The sequence below is a fragment of the Staurois parvus genome, unplaced genomic scaffold, assembly GCF_062004578.1.
Source record: "Staurois parvus isolate SC_StPar_1 unplaced genomic scaffold, SC_StPar_1.0 ptg000530l, whole genome shotgun sequence".
In the NCBI taxonomy this organism is placed as follows: Eukaryota; Metazoa; Chordata; class Amphibia; order Anura; family Ranidae; genus Staurois; species Staurois parvus.
The window spans coordinates 10,339,552-10,355,571 of record NW_028318326.1 but is presented as its reverse complement, the minus strand read 5'-3'; the positions used below and the strand labels follow the sequence as shown (position 1 = coordinate 10,355,571).

Below are 16,020 nucleotides of genomic sequence, written 5' to 3'. Positions count from 1 at the left end.
ATTTGAGTGCAACGTGGGAAACACTCATGGGTTTCCTGCACCACATTCTAGTGTGAACCGAGGCTCGATGCATGTCACTGCTGTGCATGTGTGAAAGGGTCACAAAACTGACATGGAGCCAAGATGATTTGTTATTGACATATCTGTATGTAGTTTTACATAAAACATAGCAGCATGACAAGTGCAACACTGCTCACAAAGAGTGGTTATTAGAAAATCCAAGCGGAGTAATATAATTTAAATGTTTAACGAACAAGTTTTATTTGATCACATGGATCATATTGAGGTTAGACAGAGACATGGTAAACAAATCTTTATAAAATCACTGCATTAAAAACATTCGGCGTCTCCAGAAATGATATCCGGCAAACAGGAATCCACATAAGGCAATATGTTTCCTAACTACTAGATCAAAGGATTTCCATGTTTTCCATATAGTGTCTGCATAGGGGGAACATTCTTCAAAAAATGTTTTGGTGTTCACCACCTTGAATAGAATGACCTCCTGGAAATGGAAAAACCAGAAAAAATATATAAGAAGATCATAGTAGAGGGAACAAATAATAGGAAATGTATGCTAACCATATGCAATAACAAACCAGCCCCATAGCAGGTATATGTGTTATTCCATTACCTTCTCCTGAACTTGACCATCATATAAAGATGGATATATGGCCTTCCTGGATATCCACCCCAAATAGAAATGTATCCACAGTAGTAGGTGACTCTAAAGATATATGAATGTGAAACATAAATATGAAGCTACCAACAGACCTGAATAAAGCAAAAATTAGGGTAAAAAAACTAAAAAATATTACCATTCAGAAGATCAAGGGGACTCTTCCTCACTTGAAATAAGATCAGGTCTGGATGGAAAAGTGAATATGGGGGTAGACAGCCAGGTAGTCAATATGTAAAGTCCAGACTGATTGATACAGTCTATGTATATGTAAATATATAGACCCAAATCTGGGTTTCCAAAAATTGCTCAATATTGAGAATATTTGAGGCTGTAGAAGCATGCCACAGCACATATATATCGTAGTATACAGATATTTCTCCAATAGGAGTTCAAAAAATTCCCCCAAATGGGGGTAAATAGGCACAGGGTTACCAAAAAGATGGTGATATATAACCCATTAATGTTGATAGCACTAAAGCCTGATTAAGCCTAACGGCTATACACTTGCCACCGGTGGAAGTAGGCTGTGATTCAAGGTTGCCATGTGCGGGCTGCTTTAGATGATATCCTCATCATAATTAGAATGTCTCCTGCCTTTCCAGTGTGGAGCTGAAGCAAACCGCTTCTTCCTTCCTCGTGGGCACCACGCCCTATAGAGAGACGCCGAGCGTAATGATGTCATCACGTTGACGCGTTTTGTCCGCCAATCACCGCAGACTTCGTCAGAACTGGGAGGGGACAAGTGTTGTATTGCCTTATATAGTGCCCTAATTGCTTGCATTCTTATCTTTGTCGCCCTCTTGTGTTAGAAAACCATCACTACATTTAAAATAACAAGTCATACAAAACTAATGGTGACATTGAGAGAAAGCCATATTTCAAGGACAAAGAAATCACCATAAATAAACAAATTCAGACCAAAGGATTCTTTTGTTTTTGACGGCAATGTAGATAAAGCTTAAGTCATGAAATGGGTCTTTTATTTAATTCAAGTAAAATATTAAGAAACTAAGTTCCATTTTCAAAACCAATTAAATCTGGTATATGAAAAGTAAAACTTTTATTTAGTTCAAAAAAACTTTGAAATTAAGTTCTGTATTGAAGCCATAAGGGACCAATGTATCAAGCATATATATCCAATATTTTTCTTTTTGGAGAAGAACTTTATCAAAGTCCCCCCGTCTAGCTGAGATGTTCAACAGAAAAATTCCTTTCACTTTTAAACCTTCAGTTTTTCCCCCATGTACATCCTTAAAATGTTGGGCAAGAGGATTCTCCCTCTCTTTATCATTACCATATTTATTCTCAGTTTTAATATCTCTCAGGTGTTCACCTATTCTAGTTCTAAGAGTTCTTTTTGTTTTCCCTATATACTTCTTTTTACATGGACACTCTATCATGTAGATCACCTTATTGCTAGAACAATTAATAAAGTTCTTTATTTTAAATCTCTGGGATTCATCAATATTAAAAAACTGATTAGTCTTGTGTACATATGGGCAAATTTGACAGTGACCACAGGGAAACATCCCGGTAGTACGAGTTTGCTTTGTTAACCAGTTGGTTTGAGGAGTTCTTTGGAACTCTGATTGTACTAGAATATCATTCAAGTTTTGAGCTCTTTTTGCTACCATGTGTGGATTGTCACCAACTATCTGTGCTATTCCAAAGTTTTTAGTTAATAAATGCCAATGTGTATGTAGGGCCTTTTTAACATCATTCTATTGTTGTCTAAATTTTGTTATAAACCTTACTGGTTGGTTAAAGCATTTATCACCTACTTTGGTTTTAGAGTTGGACATCAGTTAATTTCTTGTTTTATAAGAGGCTCTACGTTTTGCCCTTCTCAGGGTCCTATGTGAATACCCTCTTTCCCTAAATCTTTTATAAAGCTGAATAGATTCAGCCTTATACTGAACCTCATTAGTACAGTTCCTTCTAATTCTCTGAAATTGACCAATGGGTATACCTTGTTTTAAGCTTTCAGGGTGATAACTGGTAGCATGTAGCAGTGTATTTGCTGCCGTTTCTTTTCTAAATGTTTTAGTAATTAATCTATTCTCACATATTGAAATAGAAAGATCAAGGAATGAAATTACTTCATAAACAGCGGTATATGTTAACCTGATATTTCTATCATTCTTATTGAGAAGATCAAGAAAGCAAACCAATTGTCTCATGTCTCCATCCCATATCATCAGGACGTCATCAATATATCTAAGCCATTTAACTACATGTAGACTAAATGGGATAGATGGATAAACCAAATCTTCTTCCCAAAGGCCCAGATGAAGACATGCATAAGCCGGAGCCCATGGTGCTCCCATGGAAGTACCACACACCTGTTGGTACCATGCCCCCAGGAATTGAAAACAGTTGTGGGTCAGCATAAATTCCATGAGGTCCAGAATAAATTCATTCTGGGCCTCCATTCCTGGAAAATGTTTTTCCAGAAAAAAAGCTATAGCTCTCAAACCCCAAATATGTGGGATTGAGGTATAAAGTGATTCAACATCTATACCCACTAAAAGTGCTCCTTTTGGTACCTCTAGGTCACTAATTTTTCTCAGTACATCCCCGGTATCTCTTACATAGGACTTAAGTTCGATGACCATATCTTTGACAAGGTCATCGACAAATTTGCCAACTGTCTCAAGTGGGCCCTTTATGGCTGATACTATTGGACGTCCCGGTGGTTGGGTGGGTTTCTTATGTATTTTGGGAATAACATAGATCGTGGGAATGTTATAAATATCAACTGTCAACATATCATATTCCTGTTTTGTTAGAAGGTTTACTTCAAATGCCCATTTTAGCTTCCTATTCAACATCTCAACTATCCTAGGGAAATGGTTCATTTGTAGTTTACAATAAATACTAGAGTCCCTTAGTTGTCTCAAAATTTCCTTCTCATAGTCATCACTTTGTAATAACACCACATTCCCCCCTTTATCACTTTTCTTTATTACAATGTCTTTTGCATTTTTTAGCTCTAAAAGTGCTCTCCCTTCCTCTCTAGTCAGATTATCAGGGTTCCTCATAGACCAATCAATTTTACACAGATCATTATGTAGTTTACCTGCAGAACTAGAAATTCTTTCATGATACCAACAAACATGTCCAATTATGTTATTTACTGTAGAGATGTAGCAGATAATTTACAATATGACAGCAATGGGAAACTTTGTTTATGCTGCTCTGCATACATATTGTAATTTACATTTTCCCCACTAGGGTGCACTCCTACAAAACAAATCTGCACTGTTATAATTTCACAGAACATGTAATACAATAAACATGACACAGTAAATTAGTATTCCAATGAAGGAAAAACTAGGAGTTTTTCACAATTTTTTCAAGCACAGCAAAAACAAAAAGTTACTAATGTAGTAATGGATTTGTGAATTCACTGGTATTTATTCACTTTGCTTTGGCCACTAAATTCCCATACTAATTATGAGTATTATTATTATTATCACTCCATAGACATGCTGGTAGATTAATTGGCTCCTGTCTAAATTGGCCCTAGTATGTGTATGTATGAATGTGAGTTAGGAACCTTAGATTGTACACCCCTTGAGGGTTAGGTACTGATGTGAATGTACAATATATATGTAAAGTGCTGCGTAAATGGACAACGCTATATAAGTACCTGAAATAAATAAATAATTATTTTTATTATTATAATACAGGATTTATATAGCACCAACAGTTTGCTCAGCGCTTTACAAAATAAAGGGAGACAATACAGCAACAATACAGTTCAATACAAGAGGGTTAGGATGGCCCTGCTCCTTGGAGCTTACGATCTAGGAGGGAGGGGCTGGTGGTACAAAAGGTAATAACTGTGAGGGATGGACTAGTAGGAGAAATAGAAGATTCCATTATTAGATGAAGGCAGGATAGGCTTCCCTGAAGAGATAGGTTTTCAGAGATCGCCTAAAAGTAAGCAGAGTGGGCGACAATCTGATTGATTGGGGTAGAGAGTTCCAGAGGATGAGGGAGGCTCTGGAGAAGTCCTGGAGATGAGCATGGGAGGAGGAGAAAAGGGAGCTAGAGAGCAGGAGTTCGTGGGAGGAGTGGAGAGGACGATTTGGGTGATATCTGGAGATAAGATTGGTGATGTAATTTGGGGCAGAGTTATAAATGGTTTTATATGTTATTGGTAATGTTTTGACTTTTATCCGTTGGGCAATGGGAAGCCAGTGGAGGGATTGGCAGAGAGGGATGGCAGATATGGAATGGTTAGTAAGGTGGATGAGTCTGGCAGCAGCATTCATGATAGGCTGAAGAAGGGATAGCCTGCGATGAGGTAGGCCAATGAGGAGGGAGTTACAATAGTCAAGGCGAGATATAACAAGGGAGTGAATAAGTTGCTTAGTGGTTTCCGAGGTTAAGAACGGGCGTATCTTGGAGATGTTGCAGAGGTGAAGTCTACAAAATTTGGACAGCGATTGGATTTGGGGCTGAAAGGACAGATGGGAGTCTAGGATTACACCTAGTACCCTGGCATGAGGGGAGGGACTGATAGTTTTGTTATTGATCTTGATGGAGAAATCAGGGGAGGGGGCACAGGCTGGGGGGAATAGTATGAGCTCCGTTTTCAAAAGATTTTGTTTGAGGAAGTGGAGAGACATCCATGACGATATGTCACTTAGTAGGTTAGTAATGCAAGAGGAGACTGAAGGGGTGAGGTGAGGAGCAGAAAGATAGATTTGTGTGTCATCAGCATATGGATGGTACTTAAAGCCATGGGAGTTTATCAAGTGACCAAGGGAGGAGGTGTAGATGGAGAAGAGAAGGGGTTCAAGGACAGAACCTTGAGGGACCCCTACAAAAAGAGGAAGTGGAGAGGAGGAGGCAGCGTTATAGGTAACGCTGAAGGAGCGCTGCGATAGGTAGGAGGAGAACCAGGAGATAGCGGAGTCTTGGAGGCCAAGAGAGTAGAGTTTTTTTTGAGGAGGGGATAGTCAACAGTACCAAAAGCCACAGAGAGGTTAAGTAGTAAGAGTATGGAGTAGTGGCCATTGGTTTTAGTAGTTAGTAGATCATTAGTGAGTTTTAGTAGAGCAGTTTCAGTGGAGTGTAGAGAGCGAAAGCCAGACTGTAAAGGGTCAAGAAGGTTGTTGTCAGTGAGGTTTTATTATTATAATACAGGATATATATAGCGCCAACAGCTTGTGCAGCGCTTTACAAAATGAAGGTAGACATTACAGTTACAACACAATTTGGTACAAGAGGAAACAGAGGGCCCTGCTCGTTAGCGCTTACTATCTAGGCTTTAGAACTTAATCATTCATGATTGTATGTTGCAGTGTGATTGATTTACATGGTTCATTCAAAGCTCAAGGAATGTAAGACAAACCACCCAAACACGTGCTCTAAAGTTATGCAGGAATTTTACATTTCATTCACCTTTAAGACTATATGTATCATGACAATCCAGATTTCGGGTGTACATAGTCTAATAGCTCACCATTAAAACTAATTGACACATCCCTGGGATCCACTGGTTGATACAGTGCTGGATACCAAATAGGTAAAGCAGGCATTAGTCTATGGACCTCATGCCATTTAAGGGTTCCCACGACAATGGATCAAAAAATATTGATTTGAATTTGACATAAAATTAAAATGAAGCTTTCTTAAATTGTTTACAAAAGATAGAAAAAATTAATGAACTCAAAGGAATGAAAACCTTACATTAAAGATTCAATAGAAAAAATTCTGTAATAATGTAATGTACCCAATAACAAGAGGCATCAGGTTCACATTACAGGTTGACTCCGAAAAGCTCATCTTCTTCCAGCTGTCAATTTGTAAAAAAATCTTGGTGCAAACTCCAGAAAACTCCAGAAACCTGCAAAGGGGGCCTCAAGGTTTTGACTGCTTTGACTCCACAGAGTTTTTGCTCTCTGAAGAGCAGTCAACATTTTGATTGCCCTTAAGAGAGCATTTAACAGATGGTGAGGGGGTATATGAAGGGGTATATTGTCTCCTCACCGCCCGCTTTAACCCCACACTAGTGCATCGCAGCCATGTGTTTTGCATACAGTTGTGGAGTGCTTGCAGACTAGCTCTATTCACTTGAATGGGTCTTGTTCATGAGGGTATCATTTCTGCCATGGCTGCAAAGCATAGCAGTGCAGACATGGCATTTTAGAGGAATTATCATTTGATACCTTTGGAAGGGAGATCCCTATCAGGTAGGCTGTACAGGGCCCAGTGATTTCTAACAGCAGCCCCGTGTAGACCACTGCTCTACTCCATTAGTAGATTAGGGTTACTGTGCCCAATGAGAAGTGTTTGAGATATAGTGTGACTAGTTATCTAGTTATCTGCAGTTGTCTTTGCAATACTTACAGTCAGCTTCCGTTTTTTGACAATTCATTGATAAATAAAATTCTAACAATGACATTTGGATACAATATTTCAAGTATAAGGGAACAAAAGGCAATAAAATAAACAAAGATAAATTTATTTAGTTGTCTTATAATATCAAATTTAGGGATGTTGGACTTTAAGAAGTCATGTGTGGTATTATTTTACATACAAAGAACAATAGTAGTCCAAACAATCGCTGTCAGCCATTGCACCTCCGGGAACGTGCGTACGTAAATGCCCTGAGTGTCTAATAAAATCATAGGAAGCCAGGCAGGATATTACGAGTCATCACAAGATTAGAATGTGATTCAGAACTCCCGCACTGTTTAGTGTTGCACTTGGCAGTTGTTTACAGTGTTTTGTGATCTTTCAAGATTGTTATATCAGACAGCAGAGAGGAAGTGCCATAAAAAGGTGCTCCATAACACTGCAGGTCATACAGATAGCAGCTGATATAGTCATAGTGAAGGTGAGGAACATCATGACTCATTATAGAAACAATGATATGAGGGCAGAACATCTGACCATCTACTCATCATATCCACTGGTTGAAAAGAAGTCAATCAGGAAATATTCTCTAATTAGGGATACACACAGGGATCTGATTGTTAAAACACAGTGATCAAACTCAGATTTTCCATTTGCATTACTCAAATTCAATGCAGATTTTCCCCCTCACAGTATTTTTGTTCTTCCACTTGATGTCCTCAGTCTTCTGGATTCAATGTCAGCCAGCAATGTTCAAACCATTTATTGTGAGCCCAGGCTGTTCAGGAGTCAGGAATCTCCTCCAGCTTGTGAAGGAGAAACAGTACAATGAAGTGCATAGCTCTCTGTCACTCTGCTCTGTCCTCCTATCAGTATTCTCCTACTTGTGCTACTTTTTCCTTTGTTATTCTGGGCTCCACTGTACAGAGACTGCAAGAGGCTGATACCAAGTCAAATTCAGGTACTTACACTGCTTGCATTTAAAAAAAATGCATTTGATGATGTATTAACCACTTCAATACCGGGCACTTATACCCCCTTCCTGCCTAGGCCAATTTTCAGCTTTCAGCGCTGTCGCACTTTGAATGACAATTGCGCGGTCATGCAACACTGTACCCATATGAAATTTTTATCACTTTTTTTCACACAAATAGAGCTTTCTTTTGGTGGTATATAATCACCAGTTTTTTATTTTTTCCTAAATAAAACAAAAAAACCTGAAACTTTTGAAAAAAACGCACTTTTTTCATTTCTGTTATAAAAGTTTGCAAATAAATAAATAACATTTCTTCATAAATGTAGGTCAAAATGTATTCTGCTACATTTCTTTGGTGAAAATAATAATAGTAATTGAATTTTTATTCAAATGTTTCTATTTTTTTTATTTTTATTACGTTTTCTTTTTTTTACTATTTTATTTTTCAGCACACTGTGACCAAAGCAATACAATGTTACCATAGTAATATTGAACTACTCTGGGCAAGTGATCAGGATTTAAAATTTTTTTTTAACACATTATGATTGCTAATACCAATATATTTCATTGATATTTGCAATCATTGTTACTGAATGAAACTGATTTTGTTGTGATTAGCTGTGATTGGAAAAAGCTGATCACATGATACATATGTGCTGTGATTGGCCCTGTCTGTATCATGTGACTGCCTTGACCAGTCACAGCTAACAACATAATTGTATACAATGGATGGTATGACAGGAAGCCATCCATTGTATACAATTGACGTGATCTGCTGTGATTGGTTACAGTGATCATATGACACTGGCAATGGGCCGGTGTAGTGATATGTCATTGGCTGTGTCATGTGGACACAGCTGGTGACAGATCGCGCTGCTGCACAGCCCCGCAGCCCCATGAGCAGCTTGTTTTGACAGGACGTCATATGACGCCCAGTCACAATGGCGAGTGTCCCACCCGATCATCAATCTGCTATAGGCCGGGCGGGAAAGTGTTAATGAATACAGAACTCCATTAATTTGTGTCTTTTATATCTGTCTAGATTTAGACAGGAGTTAATTAACCAACCTACCAGCATGTTTTTGGAGTGTGGGAGGAAACCAGAGTTCTCAGTGGAAACCCATGCAGGCTCAAGGAGAACATGCAAACTCCAGGCAGGTAGTGCCGTGGCTGAGATTTGAACTGACAACTCTAGTGCTGCTAGGCAGAAGTGCTAACCACTTAGCCACCAAACTGTTTAACCCCTTGCCTACAGGGCACTTATACCCCCTTCCTGCCCAGGCCAATTTTCAGCTTTCAGCGTTGTCACACTTTGAATGACAATTGCGCAGTCATGCAACACTGTACCCATATGAAATTTTTATCATTTTTGTGTGACAGATAGAGCTTTTTTTGGTGGTATTTAATCACCTCTGGGTTTTTTATTTTTTCATAAACAAACCAAAAACCACTTAAAATTTAAAAAAAAAAACATTTTTTCTTAGTTTTTGTTATAAAATTTTGTAAATAAGTGATTTTTCTCCTTCACTGATGTGCACTAATGAGGCTGCAGTGATGGGCACTGATAGGCTGCACTGATGGACACTGATTGGTGGCACTGATGAGGAGGCACTGGTAGGTGGCACTGATGGGCATTAACAGGCATCACTGATGGGCACTGAAAGGCAGCACTCATATATGGCACTGATAGGCGGCACTGACTGGCACTGTCAGGTGGCGCTGAATGGCACCGTTAGGCGGCACTGACGGGCATTGATGAGGAGGCACTGGTAGGTGGCACTGATGGGCACTGACAGGCATCACTGATGGGCACTGAAAGGCAGCACTCATATATGGCACTGATAGGTGGCACTGACTGGCATTGATAGGTGCCACTGATGCACACTGATAGGTGGCACTGACTGGCACTGATAGGTGGCACTGATTGGCAGCACTGATAGGTGGCACTGACTGGCATTGATAGGTGGCACTGACTGGCACTGATGGGTGACACTAAAAGGCAGCTCAGATGGGCACTGATATGTGGCGTTGATGTGCACTGGTAAGCACTGAAGTGTGGCACTGATGTGGCACTGGCAGATGGCATGGATGAGCACTGACAGGTGGCACTGCTGGACACTGGCAGGTGGCACTGCTGGGGCTACACAGATCATCAGGGCTTTGATGATCTGTGTACATGTCCCCTCCGAGGAATGCTGATTACTGGCTCTCCTCTCCTCTCGAGCTGTCAGCGTGACAGCTTGTGAGGAGAGAAATGCTGATAACCACCATTTCCCTGTTTATATGTGATCAGCTGTAATTGGACACAGCTGATCACATGACCAAATCCACATCTTTGGCTCTTTCCATTGATCTGTGATCCGCTGTGTCCGAGGGACACAGCACACCGCCGATCGCCACGCTGCAAGCTCCCGGAGCTGCGCATGGGCGGTTAGAATGGGAGGACGTCATATGACGTCCTCCCAGAACGAGAGAACCACCTTGCATCCGTCATTGTACTATATGGCAGGCAGGAGGCGGTTAATGTGGTTCTAAAGGCAGAAGGTTTTTTCTACCTTAATGCATTCAATACATGAAGGTAAAAAACTCTCAGTGTGCAGCTATCCTCTCAGCCTCCACTGTACTTACCTGAGCCCAATCTTGATCCAGCAATGTGCACAAGACCAGCTGCTCTCCCGGCTCTCTCTCTTCTCATTGGCTTAGAGACAGCAGTGGGAGCCATTGTCTCAATCGATCATAGCCAGTGAGGAGGGAGCAAGGGACGTGGCTGAGCCATTCTCTGTGTTTATGGACACACAAAGCCGGCTTGGTAGCGAACAGGCACAAGTGCCCCAATAGCAATTGGCTTGCTATGGGGATGCTTGGCAGGGGGGAGGGGCCAGGAGCACTGGTGGGGGACCCAAGAAAAGGATGATCGGGGCTGTTCTGTGAAAAAAACATTGCAGGGAGCAGGTAAGTATCACGTTTGTTATTTTATTTAAGTTTGCCTTTAAAATCACTTTAAATTCACTAACTCAGGACTTTCAGTATACAGTGCTGCTGACTCCTGCTTTCTATTTCTATTGATACACACAGTGTAGGGAAACACAGCTCTAGTCCCTGCTTGCAAGGGTGGCTCCATAAGATGCTGCAAGAGAGAGGAGCCACTGGGTCAGGAAACCTGGGTCATGGCACCACCTTAAACTGGAACATAGGAAGGATTAAAAAATAAAGCAACTGCAAACTCAGTAAGCGATTAAGTCAGCTGCTTAAAACACTTAAAAACTGAGAGTTTAATATCACTTTAAGTGAAGCATTCTGTTCTTGCGTACATCATTACGGTGTACTCATAGCTCCGCCATATACACAAGTACAGCAGCACACAGCCTTTCATGTCAATGGAAGGTGTGCTCTGCACCAGGGCTGCCCGGGGCGTAGGAAATACGACTGCAGTTGCACTGAACAGGCTGAGCTGGCCCATGTGCAAGAACCCTTAAAGTTTTTGATTTCATTCCCCATCACAGCTATGGAATGAAATCAGAGTCTGCTCAGTTGCCACAGTCAACATGAACACGTCTTCCTGCAGAAACATATACATCGCTGCCACAATAATACCAGCACAGCCAATAACACTGACATTGTGGGTCTATGATTGGTTAAAAAGTTCATGAAAAGCATAATAATTTAGAATTCCTGAGCTACCGGCCTGAGTGGAGGCTACAAGTGAGCGTTGTTAATTATATAATAAGAAAAATACAAGCAGAACATGCTCTACTGCCAGGACCAAATATGGCTTCCCTCCTGTTACAGAGATCCTTTTATTCTCCATGCTGCGGACCTGAAGGGAATCTCTGAGTGGTGAAAGCACCATATGAGGCTGAGAGCAGCATAAAAGACTTGATTTTCTCATTACTGGCTGTCTGCCATTTAATTTTTCAAGTTATTTCAAGCTTCAGGGCTAGTTTTTCTGTGATTGACTGTTCACGCTAAAACTTGTCTTTCAGGCTACACAGTTACACGACAAGTTTATTCTTGACCGAAATGCCTTAAGAAAGCACACTTAACCCTTTTGAACAAAAATAAATAGTAAATGTTTAATAATGAAAGCTGTTAATGTATAGCCAATTTTCAATATACATTTGTTATCTTATTTATTTAACAAAAACAAAGATTCTTTTTTCTATAACTGTCTTGAGTTTCTTTTGCAACCTCTGAAAGGCTGCAATATTTCATGATGTAACTGATAATATTATTATTATTATTATACAGGATTTAATAATATTGTATTAATGGTTTAATCCTATTGCATATTAATATTTACATTTTGTCATTCGAGTGGAACTGCAGCTTCTTTACTGGTCAAAGGTTAGCACAATATTATGGGCCATATCTCACATATGATCAAATCAAATATGAACATGGAACTTTGTATGTTTGCATAAAAACTTTTATCTGGCTTTAGACAGCTGAAAGTGGTTCTAAAGGCAAAAGGTTTTTTTTTTTACCTTAATGCATTCTCTGCATTAAGGTAAAAATCCTTTCAATAAGTTCCCCCTTAAACACTTACCTGAGACCATTCTCGATCCAGCACTGTCCCGTCTGCTGCAGTTCTTCTCTTTTAATATTCACTGGAGACTCAGATGGCAGCTGGAGCCGTTGGCTCCTGCTGCTGTCTATGAAATCCTTTGAGGAGGGAGCAGGGGCAGGGACAATCTGCGCTATGTGTTTATGGATGCACACAGCCCGGTTGGGGAAGGTGCCCGCAGGAGTACCCCTATAGCAGCCGGCTTGCAATTGAGGCACTCAGAGAAGAGGAAGAACAGAAAATACAGGCGGGGGACCCCAAAAGATGACGTAAGGAGCCACTTTGTGCAATCCTTGCACAGACCAAGTAAGGATATCGTCTTTTTTGTTTTAACCTCCCTGGAGGTATTCCCAAGTGTAGCTCAGGGTAAAGTTTCAGCACCACAAGCGGAAACCCCGAGCTACACTCAGGAATAGCTTGTAGCATTGCTCCGGGATCTCTTCTTCACTTACCTTGTCCTTCACTCTCGCGATGTCCCTCCTGCAGTGTCCCCGGCAATGTCCTCCGGTTGATGCCGGCATCTGTCTCCTGGGTTCCGTTCCCTGCGACATTAGGACGTACGGGGATGGAACTGGCAGGAAATTGAAAAATGTGAAAAAGTGACATTCACTAAATACACTAAAATCACATAGTAAAACATTGCTGTATCAAAGCATTTCACATACATTTTGTCCCGAGTGCTTTGTCCTGTGCCCTGCCTGCATTTTTACTGTTCTTTCTGCCTGGAAACTGAGAAATGTCCATGGTGTCCAAAAAGCGTCCCTTTAGGTCAAAAGTGGTTTTAGACCAGCTAGAAAACAGCGATAGTAAATCAGAACTACTTTCAGAATTGAGTGATAATGATTTGTGGGGAAATTCGTCATTAGACACTGAAAACGATTTTGCGACTTTGCTCAGTGAAGTGCGAACTTGGCGCTATATTTCAAATTTCAGTGTTTTTGTTTATTATTTTTTATGATTATTAATTAAATTATAATTTATGATTTTGTGTTTCAAATTTTAACATACCCGCGATGTTTATTAGACTCTTGTTCGGACAGATTTCAGTGAGTTATTCCTAAACATTACAGGCCTACAATAAAAAAAAATACATATTTCCATGCAAAAAAAGTACCGCTTTGAGCACAGAAATACTGATATAATCAGACCGCTAGGGAGGCTACGAAAAAAAATTAAGTTTATAACCGCTTTAACCACTTGCCCTCCTGAGGATTTACCCCCCTCCCTGACCAGGCCATTTTTTGCATTACGGCGCTGCGTTACTTTGACTGACAATTGCGCGATCATGCAATGCTGCACCCAAATAAAATTTATGCCCTTTTTTTCCACGAATTGAGCTTTATTTTGGTGGTATTTGATCACCTGTGTGGGTTTTTATTTTTTGCACTATGAAAATAAAAAAGAATGACAGTTTTGAGAAAAAAAAGCAATATTTTTGATTTTTTGCTATTAAACATGTCCAGTAAAAAAATCTAATTTCGTCATAAATTTACACCAAAATATATTCTGCTGTTTCTCGGCAGCAGCGGCATGACATCAGCAATGTAGGCTCCTACCAACGAGTTTCGTGCAACAGCACGTCTTCAGGGGTACTGGCAAGGAACGAAGCGGCGGCCATCTTGGTATTTGCTTTTATCATACTCCACATGGAATTTTAAAGCTGCTTGTGATAGATTTATATAAATAATAAATACTACACTATATTAGCATTTCTGGCTCCTATGGTTGAGCTATCTTTCCCAGGACAAGGGATACTCTCCCCACTTGAATATGGATGAAGCAGTAGGATTAACCCCTGGGATGCCTCTTTACCTCTGCACCTCCAGATGTGACAGGTTTTAACAGATGCCTATTAATGTTTGCTTTCTGGTGAGTGTACATCCGTCCAAGGTGGTGGATTCGCTTCGTGGATTTTTGCACGTTTGCACTTTTGCACTTGGATACATTGCAAATTGATTTGAGGACTATTATCGATTGAGATTTGCTGATTGATATATAGCAATATTATGGACATTGATTGATTCACTTATTTGCACTGCTGCATTCTTTTTATATGCCTTTTGATTACACTATTAAGAGCATAATTTATATTGATTAGCGCATCAATATCTTTATACAGATTGTGCGTTTATAGCACTGCACTTTATTTATACATGTTTACAGTATTTTTTGCTCTTGCAAGCTCCCCCCCCCACTGGTTCCAGAACAGACAAGTGATCCCCCTAAGCAACTCTTCATCACCGCTCCTTCACATACATGTTGGTCCTGCATTGTATGTGGGGACATGGACAGTCTGCTCATATCTCAGGGCTGGAGTTCAGTTTTTTAAGTGCCCATTCACAGGCTGGTCATCAGTAACTGAATTTATCCATAAATGCCATATTTATTGGGTGTAGCCATCTCCCACTTGGATGTCATATGTAGACGCTCACACCTATGGTCATCATAAGGGCAAGTGTTGAAAGGCTTTGGGATAGTGTCAATGGCATTATTTTGATATCTATTTCAAACACATCTGAAATAATTCCGAATTCATTGACAAGTGCTTTTGACTTGCTATTGACCTCCTTCTAAATCTACATTTGGCCTGCTTCAAGCAGGTTTGCATTGCCATGGAATTCTATGACAATGCAAATCCTGCTTTAAGTAAAAAAAAACATCAAATCAGACCTGAAGATCTCTTCTCTTGTCATCAGCAAAATGCAGAAACCGAAGAACTTAGCTATGGATCCTGAGGGAGCTCATCGGTCTCATGCCATGTGGGTGGATCTACAGTTTCAAAATGAACCAGCTTGCCATGTAGACCTTCATCCTTCTCATCCATAAAATCCTTCAGCTGTAATTTTTGTACAGTTAATATTACAACTGAAATTTTTCATCTAGTAGGGACAGAGTAAGAACAATGGAATGTAGATAAAGGACAGAATCTGTCTCCAGTGACCCATAAGCGGTTATTCACTGCGTTGTGGAGAGCTTGGCCAACATTCCTGTCTCATTAAGTGTTGCCACAGATTAGCCAGTATTCATGACATGGTGTAGATAGCTGTCGGCAAATAACTAACTGGGCATTTGTCTACACAAGTCTCTTTCTTCTGAGCTGCAGAATGAAACAATCTATAGAGAGTTTGGGGTCAATGATCTGTGTGATGATCACAATGGAGATGTAAGTTAAACTGCTTCATACAAAATGCATTACTCAATGGCTCTTTCTTTTCCACCACTGATATGCTGATTATTACTTCCCGTCGTCTGCAGTAGATGGAACCCTTTAGAGGCTATTTCCCAGGAAGTAATATCTTGTCATAATGTGACACTCCGTCTTAACATTTAAGATTAATACATCTTTGCAGACGCTTCAGTGGAGCTTAACTTAAGAAGATCATCTAGGGTTTTCATGTTCCTGTTTCATCATGAAAATTGAAATCC

At 40.2% G+C, this 16,020-nt stretch overlaps 1 long non-coding RNA gene across 1 annotated transcript; it reads right to left on the bottom strand.

The window, feature by feature from the left end:
* Positions 1-236: 236 nt before the first annotated feature.
* LOC149451629 (uncharacterized) lies at positions 237-12,668 on the bottom strand. The gene is made up of 3 exons (XR_016315002.1): positions 12,577-12,668; positions 635-727; positions 237-505 (listed from the first exon to the last, which is right to left on the bottom strand). It is a non-coding gene; the product is annotated as an uncharacterized LOC149451629 (long non-coding RNA).
* Positions 12,669-16,020: the final 3,352 nt, after the last annotated feature.